This window comes from Myripristis murdjan, chromosome 3 (genome assembly GCF_902150065.1).
Source record: "Myripristis murdjan chromosome 3, fMyrMur1.1, whole genome shotgun sequence".
In the NCBI taxonomy this organism is placed as follows: Eukaryota; Metazoa; Chordata; class Actinopteri; order Holocentriformes; family Holocentridae; genus Myripristis; species Myripristis murdjan.
This window is the reverse complement of record NC_043982.1, coordinates 20,110,096-20,120,154: the sequence shown is the minus strand read 5'-3', so window position 1 is coordinate 20,120,154 and position 10,059 is coordinate 20,110,096.

Below are 10,059 nucleotides of genomic sequence, written 5' to 3'. Positions count from 1 at the left end.
CAGTTGCATAACAATGTGACAAAGAGAATATGAGATGAAAGTATTATAGCGATGTAAATAACTTTGCCTGCTTGTGAAATAGAGAGACAGAGAGAGAACGAGAGAGAGGGGGACGGCAACAGGAGAGAACGTCACCCAATTAAAGGTTCAGCACAGCCTGTGGGGGAGAGCCAGAAAGAAACTATTACCCAACCGCAGTACAGAGGACTCTGATCCTTTGTAAAGCATGAAGCAGTTAAATTGGAGAAATAGGAAGAAGATATCATGGACATATATACTGTCCATCAAAGGCAAACAGTAATTATTTTTAATGTGTTAATTGGAGTTCAGATGAACATAAATTCTATCTATAAATGCTATTAAATTATGCATCATTCCTTTCCTGTACCAGCAATATAGACAGACATGTAGAGTATGAAGTGAAATCACAGTCAGAATCTGTAAGGGTAAACTGAGTTTTGAAGTGAACGGTTGCAAAATTAGATCTGAAAGGTTAAAGCTAAGATTTGTATGTGTGCTAACGGCCCCACACTCAGAGGCAATTCAGAGTTTGTGAACACTGTGAGGCGCCAAAGTTGGCAAATTTGCTAGCAAGCAACCTACACAGACAGGAGTCACTTAAGAGGATCATTGGCAACATCCAGTGTCAAAAAGACATTACAACATCTAATGTCTCAAAAAATGATATGGTTCATGGCTTACTGTCAGTAAGCTAGAACAGAAGGCATATACATAAAATATGACACAAATGCACAAATGACACTGAAAAGGACCTCTAAGGAGTGCAATTTGAAATGTATGTGAAATTAAAATTATGACTGGTGAGGTTGAGCCACTGTGTTGGGGAGACCTTAGCCCTGGCACCACAAACAGACAAAAATGCAGAATGGCAAAACATAACAAAAGTGGTCATTTCTGATCTCTGGACCCTGGACACCAAAATGGCGCAACAACAGGCACATCCAGCTCTCTGTAAAACAGATGTGTACTCATCTGTCATCATGGACTCATGACATCATGGTCATGTCATGGTCACTCTTGACTTTTTTCCAGTGGCTTTCACTGCACAATGACAGATTTGGCCTGTACTGAGCAAAACACCTTCACACTACAGAATAAGACTCAGTGCACTTACACCCAAGTTTCAATCTAGTTGAACTTTTGCATTTATTCTTATCTGTGTCTGAATTCCCTGCGAATATGATACCAGTCTCCACTTGCATGGAGACCTCAGAAGAAAAGCCCTCACATGGAAACACATTTCCAACCAAGTGGGCATACCAAGTGTGATTTAGCAATGTGTAGTTTGTGTATGTGTGTGTACGTTTGATACCAATCCTCAGTGGATATGTGCCATAATTTCATGTTATATTGGAAAATCCTGCTTATTTTGCATGTTCTTCTGTGATTTTCCTGAATTTGTAGTCAGATGTGTGTTGCACCCTCTGAAAAAAAGTGACTGGCAACTCCTGCAGCAGAGATGGCACATGGTCTTTTTATCACCCGCCAGTAGGCAGACAAGGTCTATGGAGCACACTGGAGACTGGATATGCCAAAACTGGGAGAAAAATCAGGTGGGGTAATTTTAAAAGTAATTTTTTAAAAAAAAATGACAATTAGGTTTTATTTAGATTTTACTTTATTTTTTAGTTCACATTTGCAAGGTTTGGCTGCTTTAATTCTGTTACCTATCTCATTGTTTGTTAGAGCATTAATTATAAGATGTTCAAATTTTGACCAAAACCTGGAAACATGGAGAGAAAAACCTTCCCATGTTTTTTTTCCCCCACTTCAGTTTCTACTAGGAATCCCTTTCTCATTATTTTAATTTTACCTTTTGGATAATTTGGTTTGGTAGACGTTCCTGATTTACTATTATTATTTTTTAAATTTTCAACGCAGATTTATTCAAACTGTTTTTCATATGTGGTTACAGAGGTTGAGTTCACTTCAGTAACCTCAGTAATGCTACAGAGGGACAGGCAGCGAGACAGGCAGGGACGCTCTGAGGAGAGACAGGTGAACACAGCTGGCATCAGCAGATCAATGGATGTGATTACAAGGCCAAATAAAAAAACAGCAATGATGATACCATGAAGACCTGGGAGACTTAAAAAAAAAAAAAAAAAAAAAAAAAAAAGCAAGGCCAGGCAGTCGTACTCTGTCTGTTAATGTGACTGGCCATCGTTCCCTTGACTTTAAACAGAATTCTGTTGAAAGGAAGATCCATTAAACATGGAATTTCAGTCCAATTTGTCTTCAAAAGGGGGTAAAAGAGCTCATTATGTAGGCTTTGCTCTTTTTTGACTATTAGATAGGCTAAGAAAGAGAAGTTAGTCATGCCTGCTTATCTCACAACCTTATGAGCAAAGGATTAAAAGATCAAAGGCAGACTTAGATTTAATATTATAGAAAATGTAAGCTCCTTTTTCAGATGCGCTTTAGAATGTGCCTTTTATCCACTCTCAATACTCAGATCAAAATGTCGAAAATTCATATTCATTTCATCCACTGTCCAATGTGAAATTTAAGTCCATACCTCTCATATCCAGAGTAAGGGTGGATGTAAGCGGCTACTGATCTATTTCAAAGTGGAACCTTTAAGACCTTCAAGTCAATTCCTCGTTGATTACACGGGCTTCATGACTGACTGAAATAAACACAGAGCTAAGTTTCAAGAGAACTTTGAAGTGCACCAAGCTGAGAGCAGAGGCGTGCTTGCAGGGCTGGACAGCGGCACATAAGTTCTGACTTAATGAAAAGATTCAGTAAGCACTCAATTATACACTTGAAGGGTTAGGGTTAGGGACTGATGCAAACACAATGGCTCTCAAAGCACAAGTTGGGAACTTTCTGTTCCTGCTAGCTGTGGGCCATCTAACAAGGATGTGCGTTTCTGGCACACACATCAGAGACTAAAACCAGCTTTGCTGTCTGATGGCCTAGTGCTCATTATTCCACATCGGGAATGTACTCCACAACAAAAGAGGACGCTCACTTGTAGCATACAGCACACTGCAAAAAATATGCATCTTAAGAGTTGATTTTTGTTTCATGTTCAGTTTTAAAATCTTGCTTTTGTTGAAACAAGATTTTGCAAATAGGGTGAAATAATTCCACTTGTTTCCAGTGTGATTTTAATGTGTTTCTGTTAATGTGCCTCACCATCTCTCCACAAACTTTAACTACCAGGTATAATTTCTGCTCTAATAGATTCATTAGTTCAGTTAGCTTCATTTGATTTGAGTGCACTGGAATCACACTAACGATCTCACACTATTGGATGATTTTATTTCACCTGTAAAAGAAAAACGGATCAATACTTGACTAAATGACTTGTTAAAATGGGTGTTTTTGCAGAGCACAACTCTATCTTACTATAAAGACGGATTGCAAATGATCCTACCACTGCGGGAAAACTTAAATTCATTTACAGATCTGCCTCTAAACAATGCACTAACTTTGATGCACTCATTTTTAAATCTGGATCATCCAGCCTGGATCATCCACATGAACCGTTTGATGGTTCATAGGGACTGGATTTGGCCTGGCTGGTAAGATCAGCTGCTCTTCATCCTTCAGAAGCCAGCAGAACAGACCGGCAGTGCCACAGCAGTGATGTAAACAAACAAGCTCTGTGTTACTTTTTGATCCAAGTCAATCGCAGGAAGATGTAGAAAATGTGTAGAAAAAAGTAAAGAAATATTTTACTCAAGCAGAAGTGCTGTTACTTCAGTTAAGACCACAGAAAGGTTTTCCTACCCATCAAAGAATTTACTGGGGTAGTAATAAGTATAGTAGTATAGTATTGCATAGCTCAATAGCACATTTCACCACATCTCCTTATTTTGTTTACGGTAAAAACGAGATTGGCTAGAGCTAATTCATCAGTTAATTAAGGTTAATCCTGATCACAGTTTCTTGCTTCTAATGTTCAAGTTAATTCGTGTTCAGTGCACCACAGGGTGCTCCTTAATCATTTTCTACACTTTCTAACAAAAATGGGTGATATTCCCAGACTCTTTAAATAAATTATTTGATTTCACACAATCAAAACATGACAATTAGCCTCTTTAGATATAAAAGATGTAACAAGTGTGTTATTTCTAAAGCAGATGTCGCTCTGGACCTGCTGGTGGCGCTAGTGGAAAGTTCACAGGGTCACCAGTGTTGACTGGTTTCTTCCTCTGGGGAGCCTAAACATTGTGAACAAATGTCTCCAACAGCTGGTGGCACTAGAGGGAAGGGCATGAGGTCTCCAGAATAGTTAGTGACAATGCTATAGTAATAGCATTGTCACCTAGCTAACATGAAATGAACCCAAATTCAGAAACACCCCTACTTTCCATTTCTTACCCATAAAGCCTGGTATTTGCTGCTCTATGCAAGTGCAATAAACAACAACAACAATAATAAGAAAGAAAGAAAGAAAGAAAGAAAGAAAGAAAGTTTGGTTGCATTGGCAGTCCAGTCCCATATTCGACCTACGGGGTGATGCAGTGGCAGCACTACCACAGAAAACAGTTCCAACATTTTAGAAGCCAGCTGGCTGAAAACAGCATTCAAAGTGAAACCAAAACAAATGTGTGTTGTTGTGCATCCCTCAAAATAACCTTTCAGCAATGTGTCCCCGCTGATAATCATAATGTTTTCTGCTCTATATCTACTTCATTCATTTTGGAGCAGCAAACTCCCAGTAAAGCTCTCTTTCTCACAACAGGGAAGGTGTTAATATACCAACCTTAGTGGATGTATTACACTCGCATACAACAACAAATACCACAATATGGGTATGAATACAAACTATAGCTTTAATACTGTAGTTGATACAGTGGACCTGTTAGGTGGCCAGAGGCATGAGACTATGGTTACAGTGAAGGTCTCTTGGATATACACATTTCCTCATTCATTCATTCATAATAAAGGGAAGGGAAAGGAAGATACTGGCAAAACTACTTCTAATTAAATGGTATAGCATAAGTGAAGTTCTTGACACACCAAGCTAACCCTCGTTGGGCCACTGTCTGTGACCAGCAATTGTACATTGAGTATAGACTGCTGCCATGTGGTTGCAGGTACATTGTACCTGCATGTGTAACACTAAGAGGTCCAAGTCGTCATTTGTCCCAGTCACTATTGGCCTCATTAACAGCTTGATGTGATCTGTCCTTTATATATGCTATTAGCTGACATCTGTTTGTTGGGTACCCTGTGCATGTTGTGTGGTGTAGTCTGTGTATGAACTGTTGTTTATTCTCTGACAGTTGTACAATGAATTGCCCCTTGGGGACAATACTGCCCCTTACTTAGTTGTTGCAGTGTGTCCCGCATTGTCAGCATTTGTTGGACCTCGTCAGTGGAGGACCGGGTTGTTCAGCAGGTTGAGAGAAAGCATTGTGATTGTCTGTTCAACCTAAATGAATCAGAGCACAAGAAGAGAAACAGAAATCAGATTGTGCTGTTATTGTTGTGCTAAGCAGATACTTGTTGAGAGAGCTAGTTGTGGTAAACAATCTCCTGCAAGCACAAGACAAAGGGCCAGTAACACAACCCAGTATCATCAAGCTGGACACCACCACACTGACAGTTTTAAACAATGTCTCTAACCCGGTTAGAGATAGGTTTAGGCAAGTTTAAGCATGATCTTTTTCAGATTCAAGTTTGGGTAAGGATCTGGGCTGGTGAGGAGAACTGCTGGGGCCAGATGTATAAATGCACAGAAACATGCATGCACTGTTTTCTACACAGAAATTGGTATCTATAAAACAGAATTCGTGATGAGAATGTGCGTAGCATACACTATGCGGACACAGAGTTTTGGCTGCAGACTGGTGGAAAAGTGATAGAATATAACATGAAAGTGGGAATATATGTGACATTGTTACTGTACCTTTATTATTTCAATATACTAAGTGTCCTTAATATCCATATTTAGTGGCACATATGTGATCAGTTAAGAAGTCATTAAGATGAGCACTATAAATACGCTTTATACATCTTGCCCCTGACCTCCATGTCTGCAGTGTGATGTATTGCCCAAAGACTGACAACACCAGTAACTTTTCATCAGACATAGGGCCCTATCTTGCGCCAGACTCCCTAAACCTGCTATTTGTGGATTTAGGATTTAGGAAGAGGCGTTCCCCCGTAAAAGCTGCTATCTTGTGCACCTCCCACTATCCGCAAAACACCTGCGCTACCCGCTATATTATGAATAGGCATGTTTTGGGCGTTATGCCAGTTAAACCAATCAGTGTGCCAGGTGCCATTGCCTTTAAGGGCAGGATGCGCTATCCTAAATCCTAAATCCTAAACCCGCGATGGAGAGAGGGAGGTAGATTTTCTCAGGGCTTCTATGAGGCTAAAGCAAGTTGGCTTTATATACATATTATATATTATATTATAGGCGAGTTAATTCGGGAGGTGGAGCCACATGTGTCCAAGTGGACGTGTCACAAGGTTGTACTGATTGAGTAAAATCCCCGGGCCACACCACAGACACACAAGAGGCAGAGGTGGAACTATGTGTAAATTAATTTATTGACAAGGTAGATTGGGCAAATAAAATATTAAAAAATAAAAATATAGCACAGCTGCTGGCTTATGATAAAACAATAAAACGTGCTGGCGTAAGTGTCCAATTAAAACAGTCTTTCCTCTAAACAGTCTATATGAGTAATATACTCAGTCCATTCCGTCCCGGTATCAGTCCGACCGTGTGCGTGGTGAGGCTCCGTCGGGGTGTGCATTGAAGCCGCCTGGGCGCGCTCTCCCAACAGCCCAAACTTTAGGGATAGCGGATAGCGGGTGGTCCTGACCACCCGCTATCCGCTTACCCTAGAGTGTGTGCACAAGATAGCAACTTTAGGGATAGCGCATGAAACACGCCCACGGACACACCTCCAGGCGCAAATGACGGAGTCGGCATAACGGATAGCGGGTGGCGCAAGATACCGTTTAGGGATAGCGGAAGTTCCTAAATCCGCAATTTGCGGGTAGCGGGTAGTGGCAGCGGATAGCGGGTGGCACAAGATAGGGCCCATAGTCTGAAATCGATTGAACAGAGTGGCATCAAATTGATGGGCAACACGAGGGTATTTCTTTATCTTTCGTGATCCTGAAGCTTCTGCTTTGCTTTATTGAGACTACTGCCCCCTCTTGGTTTGGAGTTATTTCCTCTCATGCAGGCACAAGGCATGCATGCATGTTGGCTGTCAGCTGTTGTCTCTGTGCTGTGTTCAAGTGCAACTTTTAGCACGTGACGTGAATCGACCTGAACTTCATCCCTGCTCAGTTCTACTTCTTCAAGGTGAGCTTGGTGTTTTCCTATCTTAAAGGACTAGTAGAAACCTATTTCAACAGCTCCTGTCTTCCATGAGAAGTTGAAATATGTGTAACACTAAACACTGAAGGAAAAAAGCTGTGTTTTACAGGCTGCTGGCAAGAGTTTGTGGAGAAAAAGATACTGGCATTGTAAAGCAAGTTTTGGGTACATATATAACCTAAAGGTTTAAAAGCTGGTGTTACAAAACAAAGTGGCCTATATTTATGTAGTTGCAGCCTCTCCTGGTTGTTAGTGGCCTCAAAGTCCTGGCGCTGTGGGGGCCCAGACAACTCTCTTCTTCTTTGGACTTCTATATAGATAGGACCCATCCAGATAAGAAGCAGACCAAAGCATGCTTGTAATTATCCTCAATCCCTGCAGTCCCTCACATCTGGTCTTCTCTTGGGGCACAGAAATGAAAGCCTGGAGACCAGAGGTGCATATAGACAAGGGGTGGAGCACGGTGAACGTTTATCATACTGAAGCAAATGTTCCTTTCTCCATGTGCAGTGTAGTTTTGTCTTCCGCCATTCTTTCTGATATCCCATTAGAGGTCGTCTCACCTTGACCCTGAGCCGAAACGAGCAGGACAGACAGGGGACAGTACAGGCAGCGCAGGTTGGGGTCCCTGTGTGTTCTGGTGCCGGGTCTGCAGATCATGATGTGAGTAAGTGGAGGGACAGCGAAGAGACAGGCCTGGCTGCAGATCATTAGAGCTTGTTAGTGTCCCTGCTCCCTGCTGCCTGGGGCCTGGCGAGGGGCCTCCGAGTGGGCAACCGCTCTTCTGATCCCACTGATGTAAGGGAGTGGGGGGAGGGAAGGAAGGAGCTGTGTGTGCGTGTGTACATGTGTGGACGGTACCTTGGGCAACTCATGCCCAGCCCCAGAGCCGTCCCAACAGATCTGCAGGTCTCATTTTCATCTGCCCCATCCCTAAGGCCATTAGGCAGTTTAGCAGGGAAACGGCTGCTAAAATATACATCTGCCTTAGTGTCAGCACATACCAGCTCTCCTCTGTCTGCACACTGCCGCCAGTCGATTCAATATTTAAATCATCAGTCTCCGTGTGCGTTTGATGTGAGCTCTTAACGAGCTCTGTCTCTCTCGCTGACAGGAATGCGGACGGAGAGGCTGTTTACTGTCAGGGAAGGAAAACGCTGCCTTCCATGGTTTCATCATGTGTCGATAGGATCCGATGAGAATATTTTGTTTGAATAACCGCGTTAACGGGCTCAAAGAAATGGGCCGTTCAGCAATTCTATTCCATTCGTTCAGCAATTCTGACGACATTTTCACCAATACTGGGTTCCTGTCAGAATCAGAGAGTTTTGTCACATATATCAGTTGATATGAAAATCAGAGGATCAGATTATATCACAGTGCAAATACTCATCGCAGGTTAATTCAAAGCAAAAATTCTTGTGTTTAAGGTAGGATGTTAATGTAACAGCATGCATAATGTGTTGCAGGCGGCGTTAGACAATTTATTAGGCCGTTTTCTGCCTCTTCTTGAATATCCAAAATGCATCAGTGTCTTCCCTCGCCAATATGAAAAGTTATTCTTAAGCTCTTATTTATTATTTGTTATTGTTTGAGAGTATTTGTCTCATCTTTTTATTTTGCTTTTGCAATATCCTCTGGACAGCCAGTATATTAAATACTGGCTGTCCACAGCTTCGTTTATCAGTCTTAGCAAACCCATGTCAGTCGGGCTGTATAGTTTCAGGTGTGCTACAGTAAGTAGGAATAGTTAAGAAACTTATTTTCATAAATGCCTTCAAGCTTGGTGGGTAAATGTCTCAAAGATTCCTCCTTTGTGATCTCAGATCAGTCAGCCACTCAGCCCGTGCAGAGCTTCTGTATTGAGAATTTGTATTACATGAAATTACCATGCTCATGCTTCTGTCATTTCACAAATGGAATAGCAAATGTTACATAATGTAAGTTAATGCAAAATACATTGTATCAAATACACACAATAACAGTAGCTCCCATAAAAAGACAAGCATCACAGTGTGTACTACGTTTGTTGTATGTAACTCCTTGTCATGTTAGTGGAGCTTCAATGAGACTTCAATGTGTGTGAGTGTGTGTATGTGTGTCTGTGCGTGTGTGCGCGTGTGTGTTCTATGTGTGTGTGCATTCATGCATGGATTCGTTTACACGTTAGTTTGAGTGTGGCTCATCTGATGAGATTAGCATATGAGTAGCCTCCGTTTCCCCAAACGCACACATCCAACATGCAAACCCCCGCTGCCTTACACAGCATGACCTTTGACCACTGTCAACTTAGACCCTAAAACCTGCCATTTTCCACCGAAACTATCAGCAGGGGTCCCTGTCTGCCCCCATGGACGGTTAACTGCTGTACGCTGAATGAAGGACATGAGAAAATATATGAAAGGACTTCAATTGTGTTAATAAATACAACTGAAAAAGGCTTTGAGTTAGATCCACATCATTTCTGTGGTACTTATTGGGTGATTTTATCCATAAGGCTTTACAGTAGCATGAGTGCAGAGTTAGTGTCATACCCTTATCCATGTAGTGCTACAGGACAGCGCTGAACGATTGAAAATGAAAAGAGAGGCATTATCTTTGAAGTCACAAGGATGCAGCATTTTGAGGGCGTCTTCCTGCAGTAATTAACAGGATGTTAGAGTAGGACACAATGTGGGGTGATACTGTTCCGAGTGTTTGTGGACCAGTTTGGGAAAGTGGTACTGGTCTTCCTC